The 19,260-nt window shown below is 42.0% G+C and overlaps 1 protein-coding gene across 1 annotated transcript in view; it reads right to left on the bottom strand.

The window, feature by feature from the left end:
- The window catches only part of Ipcef1 (interaction protein for cytohesin exchange factors 1), a 143,023-nt gene extending 125,183 nt beyond the window's left edge, over positions 1 to 17,840 (bottom strand). Inside the window, exon 1 of the mRNA XM_050135837.1 lies at positions 17,725 to 17,840. The gene's annotated coding sequence lies outside the window, so the exon portion shown is untranslated. The remainder of the gene's footprint in view (positions 1 to 17,724) is intronic.
- Positions 17,841 to 19,260: the final 1,420 nt, after the last annotated feature.

A 19,260-nucleotide genomic window follows, 5' to 3' on the forward strand; every position in this document is an offset into this window, starting at 1 on the left:
CCTGATGAATTGTTCCTGTTATGAGTATAAAGTGTCCATCTCGATCTCTTCTGATTGATTTTAGTTTGAAGTCAGTTTTGTTGGAAATTAGTATGGCCACACCTGCTTTTTTCTTAGGACCATTTGCTTGAAAGACCTTTTCCCAACCTTTTACTCTGAGTAGATGCCTGTCTTTGTGGTTGAGATGTGTTTCTTGCAAACAGCAGAATGTTGGATCCTGTTTTGCAATACATTCAATACATTCGTGATTAATAACCAACAAACAAAACACATCCAGGCATGTAAGTAACAGTAAGGGATGTCATTTTGTAAAAGGCCCATACACCAAAAAGGTTACAACTAACATCATATTATGGTCACGTGGTAAATACATACCCATGGTTGGGACCAAAGCTAAGGTACCTTAACTGATGAATCCTACTACAAGGTGACTAGTTGTATGAGCCAATGCAATAAGGTAAACAAAAGAAAAAAAAGAATTAAAGAAAAGAAAAAAAACTGTTCCTCAGAAGGAAATTTTATATTGTTTTTAAAACATGCAAAAAATTATAACATATTTACACAAAGCTCTTAGTAGTCATTTTTGGATTTGGAAATTCACAGGATAAAAAAAAACAATATAAAATTTTAGTTATATTTCTATGTAGAAGCAAAAATTTATTGGACTAATAAAAGCTTTCTTATCTTTTTTTTTTACTTTTATAAAAACCTATACACTAAAACCCCCTGAACACTACTGAAAGGAAAGCTAAATAAAGAGAGGGATAGAATTGTCTGTGGATCAAAAGACTTTTTTCATCACAAGTAACTCCTCCCTATTAACAAGTAACCTCTTCCCATTCACAATTCTGTTATGTCTGCTGGCCTGTCACCTGGGTACCCTGTCCCTTTAAGAGACAAGCCCTGCCCACTCCCCTCTTCTGCCAAGGCAAGCAGATCTTTTGCCCTCTCCAGCCTGTGTTCTCTCTCTCTCTTCCCTTCCCTCTTTCTCCCTCTCTCTCTCTTCTTCTCTGTCCCCCTTCCCCTTCCCTCCATAACCCACTAACTAAACTCTATACCCAAAGTCTCTCTGCATGGCATATCTGTCTGCCCTGTGAGAGCACAGTGAGATAGTGGGGGATATCTACAAACCAAGATGTGGCTCATCCCCCGATCCAGGTCCTTTATCTTAGACTCCCAACCTCCAGTACTATGAGAAAAAAATGTTTAAGCCAGCCAATTCGGAGTACTTTTGCCATCATATCTTACCCAGATTAAGACAAGTGTACACTCCGTAGAAACCGATATGTGATAAGGGGGCATGGGGACCAATAAAAAAGAGCCAACCACCAGACCAGTGCTTAACCAACAAAACAAAGAAGATACGATAAAATAAATACCATGAGTTTGTACTTGTACAAACAAAAGATTGGATAGTCTGCAGGGAGAAAGAGAGAACTACGTGATAGATAATTCCCCTGCAGGAAGCAAGCACCAATCTGCTCTCCCCGTCACCCCCCCCCAAAAAAAAAGAGTACAGAGGAGAATAAAACAGTAATTCCAAGTTGTATGAATAAAATCAAACTCAGATATAAGTTACAACTATATAACAACTTCAAATAACAAATTCTAAATATTTAAGAAATTCTAAACAGCCAGGCATATTGGCACACACCTTTAATCCCAGCACTCAGGAGGCAGAGGCAGACGGATTTCTATGAGTTTGAGGCCAGCCTGGTCTACAAAGAGAGTTTCAGAACAGCCAGGGCTGTTTCACAGAGAAACCCTGTCTTAAAAACAAACAAAAAATCCTGACCCAACCCCCAGGTCTTGCATACAAGTATGCGTGGGCACCATGGCGCATGCAGTGCAGGGTGGTCAGTCTCCACCAGCACATACTATAGAGTGAAGTGGTCCACACCTGTCATCCCAGAACTGGAGCCGTGGAAGCAGGAGGATCAGAAGCTCATAAGTGAATTAAAAATGGTGTTACTGCCTATATGTTTTAGAATAATTAAAATCAAAATGATTGTGCATACAAAATACTGGCAAAGATCTACAGCTGTCTAAATTTCCGTGCACTAACTGTGGAAATTCAAAATGATTTGATCACTTAGAGGAGTTTGATCTCCTGTTAAAATGTGAAGTATCTATGACAACCCAAGCAGTTATCCTGGATGCTTGTCCAGAAGAAACAGAAGGATGTATGTCTATTCATGAACTTGCTTACAAACACAGGGACTTTACTTTGGGTAGCCAAAAGTTGAAAACTAACTTAAGTATCCAAAACTAAAAGAAATTATAGTTTAGTTGACCCAATCCTGTCAATGTATAAGTAAAACATTAAAAGTAACAAGACATTGCTACATCTAGTCACACAGACAAATCTCAAAGCTGTTATGATTCATGAAATAAGTCCAACATAAAAGAGCACACTAAGTCCTGGAAAATTCACACTCAGCCACAGGAATAGAAAGCAGGTCAGAGAATTACTGAGGAGGCAAAGGCAGAGCCACAGGGAAGGCGGCTCATTCTTCCAGAGAGCGCAGATGGTTGCATGGTGTACACACAGGGCTGAAATTATTAAATTGTGTGTTTTAAAATGAACCATTAATTTATTGTGTCTCAGAAAACTGTTTGGATCTTATTTTAAACATCCTGTTGTGTGGAATTCAGCTCCATAAATCTGAGAAACAGGAAAAAGACTGGAAGGGGCTGAGTGTGGAGGAAATGTGAAAGGCAAAGTCGCAGGGTCAGCGGGACCTGCCACGTCTGTCTCAGGGCCTGGCCAGGTGCCCAGAACTCATTGAAATCGAGGGTCATGACGCCATCTTGTTTATCTGAACGGGTCCTTGAGCAGAGTGAAGGAGCCCAGTCGGTCTCTGACTGCATACTCTCTCTCCTATTATTTTAATGATGCTAACTAAAACTGGAGTGTATATGGATCATGGTGGTAATTTACTCCAGAAAAAAAAAATGACTTCTCTGCTTCCACAACCAAATCTGCAAAGAATACGTTGATTTGTGGAACAGTCCATTATGAAAGCTACTTGTCATCCTTAGTGAGCTGTCTCCCCAGGTTTCTGGCCTTTATTTATCAGATTGCTCATGTTTTAATTATTCAGGTTTAAGAACTTATTACATATTTTAGAGAACAGTTCATCACCAGACATGTCTTTGGCAAGGATAGCTCCCAGGCTGTGGTCTGTCTTTTCAGTCTCTGACAGGACATATTTTAGTACAACATGTTTTGAGACTTACTGTGTCTCCAGTTCACCAAATCGAAATATTTACTGAAAACACAAACTAACTCAGTATATGTGCTATCCTTCAGAGGATCGCTGCTATTCACAAGCATACAGAGAAAATGTGGGAATGCATTTACATATTAAGTTGAGCTGGGGAAATGTCTCAGGTGGTAATGTGCTTGCCTTGCAAGCCTGGAGTCATGAGTTCAACCCCCAGAACCCACACCTGAAACCCTAGTGCTAAGAAAGCACAATTGAGTGGATCTTTGGGGCTTATGGGCCAGTCACTCCTGCCAAATCTTCAATTTCTAGCTAAAAGTGAGAGACCCCTTTTTGAAAATTAAGTTATGTGATACTTAAGGAATATCACCCGAAATTGACATTGACCTCTATGCACAAGTTCGTGCGCATGCGCACAGACACACACACATTCACATGCATGCACATGCTAACATACTGATTAGTTTTCTTAGTGTTGTTCTTTGGGAAGTTGGAATTTTTTTCCATATGGCTACAACATCTCCAAGATCACAAAGCAAAGAGTAACAGAAACATGTCAATGGCGGGAATGAAATGATGGCCTCTGGTAACACCTTCGTTCCCAATAATCCACGTCTTCAGCACGTCAGAGTCTCAGAGCTATGGCATTCTTTTCTGTGGAGCTTGCCAGCTTTCCATCTTGTTGGAAACAATGTAAATCAAAGAGAACATCTTCTACTTCTAAATTATACGACTGAAGGTTTCAGACTGAAAGCAAATGAAAACGTCCAGGCTCAGACCAGAACAAAACTGTCAATCATCTTGCCTATCGAGCCATTTTCTCTACTACTCGCTAATATTGGGGCCCTATGCATTAAAGAAGGCTAAGACCAGAGACCTGAGGATAAAAGGTTGTTTTTGTTTTATTTTGGGTTTTTTTTTCCTGTCCAATAAAAGCTACTTTGGTGAATTAAGGGTCTCATACTAGTAAGGAAAATCCTACACAGCCATAATCTCACAAGTCTTCCATGGCTAGGCTCCCCCCATACTGTTTAGGTGTCCTCGGGGCCTGGCCTTGGCGGGCACCCTTCATTCCTGGCAGACTGCACCGCACCTGCACAAGGTCTTGCCCATTATCCCCATGCATTCAGCTTTCTCAATATGTATGAACTCCTAAAGGACACACATGGTCCTATTCTGCTTCAGACTTACGATGTGACTTTTAATTCTTTTATGTCCCTGACAGATGCTAGATTTGTTTATATTGAACATGTTCTTATTGAACATGTTCTTATTGAACATGTTCTTATTGAACATGTTCTTATTGAACATGTTCTTATTGAACATGTTCTTATTGAACATGTCCAACAGGTTCTTCTAGAAGAATATTTTTTCCTCAAAATAGTAAAATTAAAATGAAAAGAAGCTTAAGATAAAATATGTTATAAAGCACTTATTCCTGTGAGTCCATTTTGCTCCAACATCAATCTGGGACAGTGTGCTCTGGGACTGATGGTTTACCCTGTCTGCCTGTGTCTCTAACGAGAAAACAGACACATACTTTTAACACATGCAACCTACGGCAATTAAGTAAGAGACTCATGTCAGTTGCTTAATTTGTATCTGACACATTTGCTTTTATTTCATAAATGTTAGAAACTATATTTTCTAAGTTTCTTTGTATAGTTAAGAAGGCTTTTCTGTACAACACATAAGAAGTTCCAAAAGGGTTACTGACTGTAGGGGAATGATCAACTTGGCGAAATATTTCAACACATGGCAGTGAGCTCACTTCCTTAATAATAAGGACTTCTCATAGACTGGTTATGAAAGACTATAAACCAATGGAACCGCTGACAAAGAGCTCAAATAGGCTGTTCACAGAGAAAAACAAGGCTTGTAAATACGTGAAAAGACACTCACTCCCCCGAGCACATAAAACAAAGAATAAAATATCAATGAAGGCATTTTTTTCACTTACTGGAAGACGATCCTCAAAATACAGTCACAAGATAGTTACGATGTGAAAGAGCCAGGGCAGTGTGAAGGAAAAAAACAACATGTGCGCACACACGCGTGCACACATGCGTACATATATACACACAAGCACACACATACCAGTGTGTATATTTCTAGACACAGAAATCCTTGGTATCCATGGGGATTGATTCCAGGACCTCCATCAGATACTAATATGCACAGCTTCTAAAGTCTGCTGTATAAAATGATAGCGTTTGCATAGAATCTACATGCATCCTCCCATAAGGTTTAAATTCTCTCTAGACTGCATATAATGCCTAATTTGGTAGAAATACATTGCAAATGGTTCTTATACTGTATTATTCAGTAGACAATAACCTAGAAGAACCCAAAACATATACATCACAGGCATATTTTTCTAAAAAAAAAATTCTCTCCAATGTTGGTTTAATTCCTGGAAGCAGAACTACAGATAAGATGCTGGCAAGACAGCTCGGAAGGTAAAAGTTCTTGCCACACAAGCCTCATAACCTGACTTGATCCCTGGAAACCATGGTGTAAGAGAAATACTAACTCCGCAAAGCTGTTCTCTGACCTCCATAAATGCATATTCCTGTGTGCACACACGTGAGCAAACAGCTACCCAAGCACACACACTCACACACACACACACACATACACAACCACTCAATAACAAATAAAAGTTTAAATAAATGTTTTTTTTTTAAAAAAAAAAAAAAAAAAAAAAAAAACTACAGCTCGGGGCTGGAGAGATGGCTCAGAGGTTAAGGACACTGACTGTTCTTCCAGGGGTCCTGAGTTCAATTCTCAGCAACCACATGGTGGCTCACAACCATCTAAAATGAGATCTGGTGCCCTCTTCTGGCATGCAGGCATACATGACGGCAGAACACTGTATTGTATATGTAATAAATAAAATCTTTAAATAAAAAAAAAACTACAGCTCTTCTTTGCCACAGCTAACCTCTCCACATCCTTCTTCAGGATCTAGTCTTGTCTAAATTTTCTGCATGCCCTCTCTTCTGTTCAACCTGCTCTGTCCACATTAGACTTGAGACTAACAAAAGAAATCCATGCACCCATATCTCATTGCAAAAATACCAACAATATGGAAGCTCAAGCCAACATCTTCTCTCCAGAGTCCACCAGTCCTAAGAGATGTTTGCCAATAAGAATTACCCAGGTGAACCACAGGCCACAGAAGTTAAAAGAACAGCCGGTGCCAGGTGTAGTGCTGAAAGCCTTCACTTCCAATCTCAGCACTTGGGAGGCAAGGCAGATAGATTCTGTGAGTTCAAGGCTGAGAGAGAGAGACAGAGAGACAGAGAGGACAAAGAACACCTATAAACTTCATCAAAGAATTCAAGGAGCTTATAGAATGTACAAAAAAAATGGTTCAATGAAAATAAGAAGAAAGAGCTACATGAGAATAAGCGCCTAAAAAAAAACACAAACTTAGGGCTGGTGAAAATGACAAAGTCAATCCAGGACTTAGAATGGAATTCCATAAAGAGATAGAAACCTTGATTAGAACTCAAGCTGAAATGAAGATGAAATTGAAAAGCCCCAGTAACTCAACTAGAAAACTCAAATGAAAGCCTTCCATAGACTGGATCATGCAGAAGATCGAATATGAGGACTTGAAGATAAAGCAGAGGATCTAGACCTAATAAGCATGGAATATGAAAAAAGTTTTAAAACGCAGGAAAGGAACACAGAGTTTCAAATGTGGGAAACCCTGAAAAGCACTGAACCTACCACTGTCAGCATAGAAGGGAGAAGAATTCCAAAGCAATGGGACAGACCAGATAGATCGTCAATGAGATCATAGAAGAACATTTCCCCAAACTAAGGAAGACACGCCTATACAGATAGAAGAAGCACATGGGATACCAAATAGACAAGATCAGAACAGAAACTCCCCATGACATTGACCCTCAGTGCATGTTGGGTAATTGACCAATGGGCTATTCAAATGCAACATGAGGGAGAAGAAAAAGTTAAGACTTTTACAGGCAACAAAGCATATGTCCCAAAAGAAGAGAGTGTGAACCATTCCCTGACCCTGGGCTACACAAAAAGTGTCAGCTCGGATTGCAATCTGAGGGGTGAAATGAACTAAAAACTGTCTTTCAAATATTGACTAAAGGTGGTGTTTTAGGCGCCTCTCTACCTGAGTAACTCTTCACAAAGTATCTTCTCCAGCCTAGATCAGTCACCAGTCAGTAGCACCTTGTGCCAAGAAAGGGCAAGTGCTTCCAGAGTCATGAGAAGAACAGATTTTTCCAACATCAGAGGACGACATGATCTAAATTCAAATTAACAATCTCAGTTGTAAATATTTGCTTCCCTTTAGCAAACTCCCAAACCTTTGCTGGCCCAGCCTGGGGTCTCTGTGCCATGAAAAGCTATCATCAGCTCCCAGCTAACCTGCAGATTCCATCTGTAAAGATACCAGACCATACCTCAGTCCCAGGAAGCACTCGTAAGATCCCTGGCGAGAAGCAAGAGAATAAAAGCAAGCCCGGGCGCGCGTGTGGTTGGAAGAGGTTGAGAGTCAGTCATTCCCACCAGATTACTTCCTCCTGAGGATTAATCCTCCTCGCTGCTGGAGCAACATTGACCAGAGCAAAACGCAGAGAAAGTAAACAAAAACGAATCACACAAAAGAGGGCCGATCTGTGCCACCTCTCCACCCCTCCGCGATGCACGGGAAACACGCTTTGAACAGACCAGTAGGACTGGTGAAATTATAGCTTCTCTTTCAGCTTACACTCTGCCTAAAGTTGTAGGGTTTGCCGCAGGAAACCCGATCTGAGATCTTTCTCATACAGGTGGCTCTGTAAGCAGGTTCAGCTGTGGACGGGGTGGGGGTGGGGAGGGCTCCAAGGCTCTCAGCTTTAGCCGTGGCCGATTTCTAGTCTTTCCTGGGGGAAAGTGGAAGGGCTTGTTTGTTCCTGAAGGCTGACGAAGCATTTCTGCGCCCTAAAATGGCCAAAGGTGACCATGACAAAGAAATCCTTTGTCTCGCATTGAGAAGCTGTAGTTCTTACACGGAACCCCGCCATGGCTTTCCTTAAAAACGTGTGGGGCAAACGCAAATCAAAGATCAGGAATTGTGGCCGTTTCCTATGTCTCCCTTTGAGCTTCATCAGACCTGATGGCGGTGTTTTGGTTGGTTGGGAAACTTGCCTTCTTCTGAAAGCGTCTGAAGAACAGTTACCTCGCTGTTGAAGCTCAAGGAGTCAAGAATGTTGGCCATTTGATGTGACCGTGTTACAAAGCCCCCCCTGATTAAATCATCTCGGAGAATGGTGAAGAGTTTCTCTCCTTTGTCACACTGAACTGAGGACGGGAAGGCTCTGTGAAGGCTTTGTTAACACTAGCACATCTCCTATGGTAATTAAAATGTTCTCCCCACCGCACCTCACACAGACCCCTAAGTCGCTGCTAGGACCATAACGTGGGAAGCCAACATGAACGTCCCCTGGGCCTGAGAGAAGTTCTCACTCTGTGACAGAGGCTTAGAGAGCCATGGAGATGAGGCAAGGGGACCACAGAGGGCCTAGAACTGGGAGTATAGCTGAGTGTGCCTTCTTGCCATGCATAAGGCCTTAGCGTAAGATAAGCGCATGCGCAAACACGTATGTGTGTTCAGGCTTGTGCATGCCTATATGTGTTACATTCTTAGGTGCGTGTGCATGTTTGTGTTCTCCTCCAAATACCCTATAATGTCTCAACCATCTGATCTTGAGGCGGTTCCAGGAGACACCCTGGAGAGAATTAAGGATAACAGGAAGAAATTCCACCTAACAAAAACTCCAAAGTTTGTCACTCGGTTCTTCTGGAATTACAGGAAGCCTGGGCTCACAATGCTGGGCCACTATCATTGTCTAATTCTTGTCAGGTGTACTGAAGTCAAGTCACAGGTCAGATGCTCATCAAGCAAGCCAACACAAAGACATTACAGAGCTCTGAGGTCAAAGAGACCTAGGTTCAAACTCTAACTCCAGAGTCAAAATATTGGTGCTGGAATTCTCATGGGGCTCTTTCCCCCAGATCTTTACCCAAGTTCTTAGTTTTGGAACCTGTTTTCCTGTCAGACAAAGGCAAGCTGATAACAACAGTAATTCCTAGAGTTTTCTGATAATAAATATAAAGCCTTTATACCTTCCTCAAAGAAACTAAGTAGGCATCTGCCCTTAGAAATAACCACAGGATTAAATGTATCCATCTCTGGGAATGTGGTGATCTACATAGTTTGCTGAGGAGCTCTAGCTAGAAACAGGGAAACCCCTTAGAATCTACTGTCTACCTTTGCTCTAGGGTTCGCCTCAGTGGTTCCCACTGCCCAAAAAGCTCCAGAAATTCTCTTGGACAGTTCACTGCCTAAGGGCATCTGTGCACCAGCATGGATAACTACATCTGGGAATATTGCAACAGTTTTATGAACTGATGTGGAGTGTGTGCAGTTGAATCAGTTTCTTAGACACGATGGGAGATTCTGTTAAAGTAAAAAAATAGTGATTGCGAGAGGAACATTGGATTCATTCACTCCAGTGCAGGTCTTCTCATCCGTGCATGCAGGAAAGAGAGAGGGAGGGAGGGAGGGAGGGAGGGAGGGAGGGAGGGAGGGAGGGAGGACAAATGAACGTGATGATACCCAATTTTATAAGTCAGTCCAAGAAGGGGGGCTCTCCTGTGTGCATCCTTCAGAGAGATTGAGAGTAAAGTAGAAAATGAACAAACCCCACATCTAGGATCCTAATAATACCAGGAATAAAATAATAATAATATTGAACCTAATAACACCAGATTCGGCAGTGGAAAAGCAAAGTCACTCACCAGGGATCCACGCTGCTGAGTCCCACCTGCTCAGGCTCATACTCAGCTGTGGCGCCTCTGCGGTGACTCTGTGTGCCAGCTTCTCAGCTCAGAAAAGCCAGGGGGTCTGGCTCTGCTCTCTACACAACTGATCTGCACATAACTTTGGAATGCTTGCCAGTGTTCACAAAATAGCACAAAGTAGCACTCCAGTGCCCAGTTCAAACCTTGCTCGACAAGTCCCCGGGACCTGGGCGAAGCTGCCCTACTTGATTAATCAAGTTGAAAATTCAAGTGCAAAATAATCTCAGAGGCTGTGCTCCAAAGTCAAGCCAGTTCTAGCTGGATAATACTGACCTTATTTACAAAGTAGTTCAAGTTCAGGTCCTTCTTTTGGACACAATGTCTGTCAGAGGACCTGGCCCAAATGAGGCGATGTTAATTTAAGCGACTACAAAGAGATGGCAAAGGTGAGTTCACCTTTCCGTTGCAATGAGACATCTAACCCATTCCCTGGGAAGCATTAGATACACCGCAAGAGCTCAGTAAATGTTAAATGCTCATCAGTGAACCTTCACCATCTACAGGAAGATGTTAGCTTTCACATTCACAAGGAAATCCATTCTTTAGCTCTTTGGTCAATATGTGTAGAGAGGTCAGGGATTTATGATCTCACATGGAAATAAAACATGAAGTCTTCATTTCGCATGCTTCAGGCTCTTTGTCAATGGGAAGAACAGAGTTGTTGCAAATGACCTGCACACCAAGTGAATGAATCCAATGTTTCTGTCATGATCAATAATCTTCTACTTTAGCAGACTCTTTCATCATGTCTAAGAAATTGATACAACTGCATATAACTCCCCTCAGTCCATAAAAACATTGCAACATTTCCAGTCTGAGCTACTCAAACAGAATAGTCATAAGGAATCTAAAGTGTATGGTTTTATGTTTTCAAGATGTTTTTTATTTCAAAAAAAATAAAGTTTTCTCCTTAAAATACAACTTTATATGTCACCCAAGTGCCTTTGGGGTGAATTGTGATACTTTGCGTAGAATTACTGCAGAGTAAAGAATGCTGAGATTCCCAAAGAGTATCTTGAGTTGATTCCCTTCTGAGAAGTCTGTATTGATGTGGGATAATGGTCTTTTATCCTGTCACTTGTATTATTTTAATAAAACACTGATTGGCGGTAGCCAGGCAGGAAGTAGAGGTGGGATCAACAAGGCAGGAGGTAGAGGTGGGGCAAGAAGAACAAGAGAATTCTAGGAAGAAGAGTCAGTCATCATCCAGACACAGAGGAAGCAAGATGAAAATGTCTCGCTGATAAAGGTAGCAAGCCACGTGGCTAACACAGACAAAAATTATGGGCTAACATAAGTTGTAAGAGTTAATAAGAAGCCTGAGCTAATAGGCCAATCAGTTTATAATTAATGTAGACTTCTATGTGTTTCTTTGGGACTGAAGGGCTGCAGGACCAGGCAAGACAGAAACCTCAGCCAACACTTTATTTCTCTACTTATACCAAGACTCAATACTATCTGTCATCTATTTACCTATATAACATACTGCTATAAGATATTTGTACATCACTGGCTAAACACTCTGTTTCTTTCTGACATTAGGTATCAGGACAAAAATCTCCTAAGAAAACAGTTTCCTTCCTCGCTGAAAAATAATGATTCTCTCCTGTTCAAACATGAAAGAATCTACCCAGTCACAAATATTTCACTAAATATTTCACTAAATATTTCAAAGAAGATCATATAATATTAATAACAAGTTGAAAGAAATTGAAGATCAGCCTGATGGCATAGGCTTGCAATCCCAGCTACTGGGGTTGTGGGGTGCTGGAACAAAAGTGAGGCCTGTCTGAACTACACAGTGAGCTCAAGACCAGTACAGGCACCTTAGTAACTGACACCCTGTCCCAAAACAAATAAAAGGAAAAAGAAAGAAAGAAAGAAAGAAAGAAAGAAAGAAAGAAAGAAAGAAAGAAAGAAAGAAAGAAAGAAAGAAAGACTGTTTTTTCCTCTCAACCCCCAAAAAAGAAAGAAGGGAGAAGGACAGGAAGAAGGAGGGAAATAGAAGGAAGAGGAGAGAGAAGCAGAAAAAGAGGAAGAGACAAAACAGAAGGGGGAGGGAAGGGGAATTCAAGAGGCAGAGTAAACAATTGTTCTAGTTTTGCACAGATTAGACAAACTCGCTTTCTGCCAGGATGTCTTCCTGGTACAAGTATGTTGTCCTGCTAGTGATAAATGTGGTAAGAGGAAGTAGGGTAATTTAAATGCTGCTGAAAGGTCTTGAGAGGTTCTTATGTTGCAGAGGAACCCAAGAATATGCTGGAAATATTAGCAGCTGTGGAGGCTGTCACTAAAAACTCTATTATAGTACTAAGCTAAGCTTATGTCCCGAAGGGATCAACAACTAAAGACAAAAGTACTGTAAGGATCCAGCACGCATCAGTTGGGAAATCTCTGCCAGCCCCATGCTTAGATTGGAGCCTCAAGTTTTTTTTCTTTTTTTTTTTTTTTTTTTTTTTTTTTTTTTTTTTTTTTTTTTTTTTTTTTAATTTGGAAGACAACAAGACGGCTCAGGGAATAAAGGGGCTCGCTGACAAGGTTGAGAACCTGAGTTCAGTCACTGAGATTCCCATGATGGAAAGAGAAAATTGACACATAACAGTTATTCCCTGACTCCTGCTCCCTGACCACACAAGCACATACAATAGTGGCATTTCCAGGCATACACACACACATACACACATAAATAAATGTCAAAATTAATATTTTAATTTTCTTTTGTTTGGAAACAAGTGCCATTGTGTCTGCTGTCACATGGTCATCATCTTATAAGGACACCAGTCTTGTTGGATTGGGACTCACACCACTGCAGAGTGACCTCATCTTCATTTACCTAATTACATCTACAACTGTAGCACGTCCAAGTAGGAGCACATTCTAAGAGACTTGAGGTAAGACACTAGCATATGGTTTTGAAATAAGGGTACCATTCAGTCCACCGCATGTACACACACACATGCACACACATGTATCTACTTTTTTTTGTCGAACATAACTCTGGCATCCCAGTTGAGTCTCTATATGGCTTTTAAAAATGAATTAAGATGGTTTTTAATATATTTTTCTTTTTTCAGCACATATTTCTTCAATGTGAATTGCTCATTTGATCCACATAATAAAACAAATTGTTTAGGGATGTTTATCTCGGGTTTTACGAGTGAGAAAATGTGAAGTCCAGTGCCCCATTTGTAGCTCAGAGCTACATCTTACGGGAGAAAAGATTTGTGTCAGCTAACAACGCCAGGTTCCAGTCTGTTGTTTCAGGAAAACCACAAAGGCATGAGCTTGAGAGAACCACTTGAATCACACCCACAGTCCAGGGCAGAAGGAAATGGATTGTGCATGCTCACTTGTTTCCCTGTGCTCCACTAGAGCTCTTGACTTGTCACCCTTCAGGGCCCCTGTGTGGGGAATGCTTCCACCCACAGTGGGCTGAGTCACCCAAGAGCCACTAACTTGAGATAATGTCCCACAGACATGCTCACCGGTCAACCCAGTATAGACCCCTCCCTGAGGTCTAGGCTAACAATTATAGCTAACCATTATGCTAACCTTAGTTAAATTTTCAGTAAAGATCTATTTGTTTTTTGTCTAGTTTTTTTTTTTTAACCTCGTCTGTGTTCTAGTTTAGCATGAGATTTTTATTTGGGGATGTTTTGTCTTTTAATGGCTTCTATTTCTATGCCTGTGTCAATATAGGAAGTGAACGTTCAATAAAGTTTGTTTAGCCCTTCACCTCTTCCTCTGTCAACTGTCTCATTCACTGGTCTCTAAGACAAATACAGGAGATTCCTTAATACCTACAAGTCAAAATACTTCATTTGGCTAAGTCTCTAATAACAGACTCCATAGAAGCACAAGGGCACAATGAGGTGACAGGAGCAAATTTATTTTTACTTGTGTGTGTGCATGGATATGTGTGTGTGCATATCATCTGTGCATAGATGTGTGTGTGTCCATATCTGTGCATGCCCATGAGTGGACAGTGCATTCGCCTGTGCAAGCAGGTACATGTGGAGGCCAGAAGTCGAAGTCAGGAGTCTTCCTCTATCACTCTCCACTTTGTCTTTTGGGGCAGGGTCTCCCACTGAACCTGAGGCTCACTGGTTCGGCTAGACCGTCTGGACCCCCAGCATCTGCCTGACTCCTCCACCTGCCACAGGAGTGACAGGCTCACACTCCCTTGCTTGGCTTTTACACAGGTTCTGGGGATCTGAACTCATGCTTTCAAAGGAGGGATTTAACCCACTGAGCCATCTCCCCAGTCTGACCAGATCTTTCTAACAAAAACATATTGACTCTTCAAAACTGTGTGTTTACCCTCTCCCCAGCTATGCTAAGATGATAGGACATCAATATTCCCTATGAAAATGAGCCACTCTTCATGTTTGAAAATCTAAACTTAACCAAGAGCTATAAACTATCGTACTAACTATTGGACTTTCTAGAAAGCCATTTTCTGCAGTCATTCAGAGAAAATGACCTATTTTCATATGAGTCTAGGAGTTAATCAACCTAGACAGCCCCAGGTGGCTCTTGGGTGTTCTCATTTGAGAGCAGACACAAGATTCTGCACCAGCCCGAATTTCGAAGGGGATTCCCCCACAAAGCTAAATATCATGACTCCGAGTCTTTTCTGAGATCGCAGTGACCCATGACCACAGCATCCCTGAAAGCTGACTGTATTTTACCTTTAACAATGGACTCAAAGGGCTAAGATGTTGGCCATTTATTTTCATGTGCTGCCTATTTTGTTTTCAGATTATTATGGCAAGTATGTTTCGCTAATAAAAAGCACTGAAAATAGAAACCACAAAACAAAAATAACCATCAGCGATAGAAACCTACTCTTCATATAGTTTAGCATATTCCACCTCAGTCTTTCTTCTCTGTAGTATTTTTAGCTAATTAAAAAAAAGTTCTGCTCCTGATTTTTAAAGCATTACTGATAATATTCCCAAAATATCATTTTACTGGTGGCATTCCTTCATTTGGATGCATTAGCAGGCTTTTAGCTATAGTGTTTGGTTTAATAAATGACTGTCTTGGTCTGCCCCGCCTGCCAGAGAAATGCATAAACTAAGTGACTTATAACCACAGAATTTCACCCCTCAGGGTCCTAGAGGCTGAGAAGTTCAAGATCAAGACACCAGCCCGCAGGTTTCACCAGGTGCCTAATGAAGGCTGAGTGTCTACAAATAGGGCCATGTGTCCTCATATGGAGGAAAGGAAGAAGAACTTATCCCACAACCCTGGCTCCCAACTCATCACCTCCCAAGGGGTCGCAAATGGGGAATGAGCAGCCATACAGGGTTCACAGGCGTATATTCAGACCACAGCAATGACTCTTTAAAAGCACAAGTCCATCTTAGGAAACAGAAGACAGGAGAAAGCCCAAAGGAGAGAAGGTGGTTAAATTCTAGATGTGGGTGTGGTGACCTGAACACTGAAGAGAATCACTGATGAAACCCCGTGCCACAGGTGAGCACTCTATTATCCCATTTCTAATTCTTAGAACTCAAAAAAGATCAGTGGTTCGTGGTTCATAGAGACAGTCGGTGGCAGATAAAGATTTTGAGCAGATGTGCCTGACTCCAAACTATGTCCTGGTTACATCATGATGTCAGCGCCTTCACCACCGTCATCTCCAACAACACGCCCGTGATCTCCAGCAGTGCCACTGCTACAGCCTCTGTCATCTCTGTCACCACCACTGTCATCAGTCACTGCCTCCGTCACCACCGTTAGCACCTCACCGTCTCTATACCACCTTCTTCATCTCCACTGTCACCTCTACCATCTGTCCTCGGCTTTTTCCACTGTCACTACCAAAATCTCTACAGTCACCTCCACATCCCACTTCACCTACCCTATTTCCTCTGTTGTCATCTCTGCCATCTCTGTTATCACCTCTTCCATTTCCTCCACTGACCCCCTCCCCCCCACCATCTCAACTATCACCTCTGTTGCCGAGAAGAGTAATCGGGGTAATAATTATCTAGATGTCATTTACTGTGTCGTTCATGACTGCCGCATCACCTCCGCCATCTCTACTCTCATCGTCATGTCTACTGTCCTGCCACATCTACATCAACTCCTCCAGCACCTCTGCCACCACCTCCACCATCTGTATTAACGCCTCTTTCATCTCCGTTTCCACCACCATGTTGTCACTCCTGCTGTTCCGACATTTTTCTCCTTGATTTTCTACACATCCTTTCTCCTCTTGCATTTTCAGATCCTGGCCTGCTTCAACCTAATCTCTAACTTTTACTTTCTCAGTTGTCTGGGTAACAGAAAGAATGGCTACCTTTCCAAGACCTTTATGAACCATCTTAATCATTCATTCAGCCAACAAATATCACTAAGCATATGCTGTGAAAGTCATTCTTCTTAGCCTTAAAGGTATAGCAAATCCCTGTTTGCAGTATTTTCTTCAGTACACAAAAAAAATCTTATTTTTCAGAACTTTCTTCACACATACACACCCATTATTTAAATATCACACCTACTAGCAAATTCTCAGCCTGTACTTCAGCTCACACGGCCTGGCCTCCAGGCTGGGTGGAAAGGAGAAGTGATCTGCTCAAGAAGGATACACAAGTCAAAAGGAAAGTCTCAGGCAATAGCCATGAAGTAATTTCTTATCTCTTGTTGCCACAGCAAGCTACCACAGGAAAGAACTTCCTATTTCCAAGGTCTAATGATGTGCATTTGCCAAATGCAGTGTTCCGGAAACGGTCACACATGGACCTGCCACAGAAAAGACACCTGACGTAGAAGCACAGTAGAGAAAGGGGATAAAAGGTAGATTAAACAAAAAGCATACCACCAAAGCTTTATACTCACACTTGTATGGTAAGAGAAGAGAAAAAAAAAAAAGAAAAGACCTCTCTGTGTTTTCTTTCCATATAATAACAAGTTGTCACAGGATCTATCACCGAGCTCTGCCTAGGTTTGGATTAGGAACTCATGGGCCCCTAAGGTCTAATAAAGTCACTATTACAGGCATAGACGCCTCAATGGATTATTAATCTGCCTCTATACTGAAATTCTATTTTTTACATATACCCAAAGAAGGAAAAGCTGAGCACTTCCATAGCCTCCTGTAAAAGTCTGTGAATCAGCAACACCTAGCCCTAGCTTTCAAACCAGAGATGTCCTTCTAGCCTCTGACCCTCATCTAAAAGCAAAATCCCCTTCAGTTGCCTGTGTGCAAAAAGGAATTCTTACAAAGAACACACCTTCTCTAAGGTATGTGGGGGGGGGGGGTCCCAGAGTGTTCTGCCAAACGAACTTTCAGGACTCAAACAAATGCTGAAGTGAGTATTTCTAAATCAAACCACGGGCTGCAGTCCATGCAACTCTCAGGCAAGTCTCACACACAAAGAAGAGAACATAGCAGAGGCACAACTCTCCTCTCCACATCTCAGGCAGAATCAGAGGCTCACAACATTGTGCTACATAGCCACATCCTTAGGAAAAGTCAAGCCAGCTTCACATCTCAAAAGCCCTATTTCAGACCTGGCTGTTCTAAAGGCAGTCAAAGAGTACCCTCATACTACTCAGCAATGGCTTCTTTATCAGCCAAAGAGTGATTTTTACTTACCTGCAATATAAAGAGAGTTGATCCAAGAACTGCCCCCTGATTCTTGAACTCAAGAAGCTCATAATAGTCTAAGGCCAAGACTGAAGAGTTCACTCCAAGTATCCGCAGCCCTGGAGGCTCAGCACACACAAAACTACCATGAGAAGAAGCTAGCCAGAAAAAAATAAGGCTATTTCAAAAGAAGGGGAAGTGTCATCTCTACTTCCTCAATTCTATTTGTCTTCCTTCTCGTTCTTGTTGAACCCTCCTGGATACAGCACATCAAAGCGGACTCGTCTTATCTGCCTGACTTTATTTATCAAGGAAGACCACCCAGTGTGCTCCTTTCTGGGACGAAGGGATGAAACTCTCCCTGGTTTTACCTTCCTGCTTGGTAGGCAATTCGTGAGCATGAGGATGGCAGTACTGGCAGAGATTCTCTTGCCATGCTGGGTTAAGGGCTGGAGAGATGACTCAGCAGCTAAGAGCAAATACTGCTCTTACAGTGGACTGCAGTTCAATTTCTAGAACCCACATCAGGTGACTTACAACCACCTGTAACTCCAACATTAGTTGGATCTGACAGCATGTCGGGTTCAGACATCATATTTTATCTTTAGATTCAATCATTTCTATATGTCCATCACTTCTCTTCCAACCACTTGGGATCCACTGAAGAAAAAGTACAGATGAGCTTGCTAAAAGCTGTTCTTAAACAGCTTGGTAAGTCTTGGGCTGGAAAAATGGCCCAGTCAGTGAAGTACCAGCCATGCAAACATGAGAACCAGAGTTTGGTTTTGCAGCATGCTGATGGAGGAGGGTCATCTGTCTATGTGTTACTTTCATTGGTTAATAAAGAAACTGCCTTGACCCTTTGATAGGACAGAAAATTAGGTAGGCAGAGTAAATAGAACTGAATGCTGGGAGGAAGAAGGCAGTGAGGCAGACGCCATGCCTCTCCTCTCTGAGACGGACGCAGGTTAAGATCTTTTCCGGTAAGCCACCATCTCGTGGTGCTACACAGATTATTAGATATGGGTTAGTCAAGATGTGAGGGTTAGCCAATAAGAGACTGAAATTAGTGGGCCAAGCAGTGTTTCAATGAATACAATTTGTGTGTTGTTATTTTGGGTATAAAGCTAGCCGTGCAGGAGCTGGGCGGGAACGCAGCCCACTGCTCCTCATTACAGCATGCATATAAAAACAAAGCCACAGAAGCATGTCTGTCACCCAAGCACTCTGTGGAGAGACATGTGGACAAATAGATCCTCTGACTGCACTGCACAACCAATCTAACTAATGGTAAGTTCCAGGTTCAGGAAGAGATCCTGTCTCAAAAATAATAACAAAGTGAAGAGTCGTAGAGGAAGACAACCATTGTCACCCTCTGGTTTCCGTACTCCCCCACCCCCACACACATGTGCATACAAACTTTCTAGTAGGCCCCACTACATAAGGACCCACCACTTCTCAGAACTGTTACACTGGGACCAAGCCTCTAGCATGTGAACCTTTGAATGATCCACAAACCATGTCCAACCCAGCATTTATCCTTCT

Source organism: Alexandromys fortis, unplaced genomic scaffold (genome assembly GCF_014885135.2).
Source record: "Alexandromys fortis isolate MF-2015 unplaced genomic scaffold, M_Fortis_MF-2015_v1.1 scaffold_23, whole genome shotgun sequence".
In the NCBI taxonomy this organism is placed as follows: domain Eukaryota; kingdom Metazoa; phylum Chordata; class Mammalia; order Rodentia; family Cricetidae; genus Alexandromys; species Alexandromys fortis.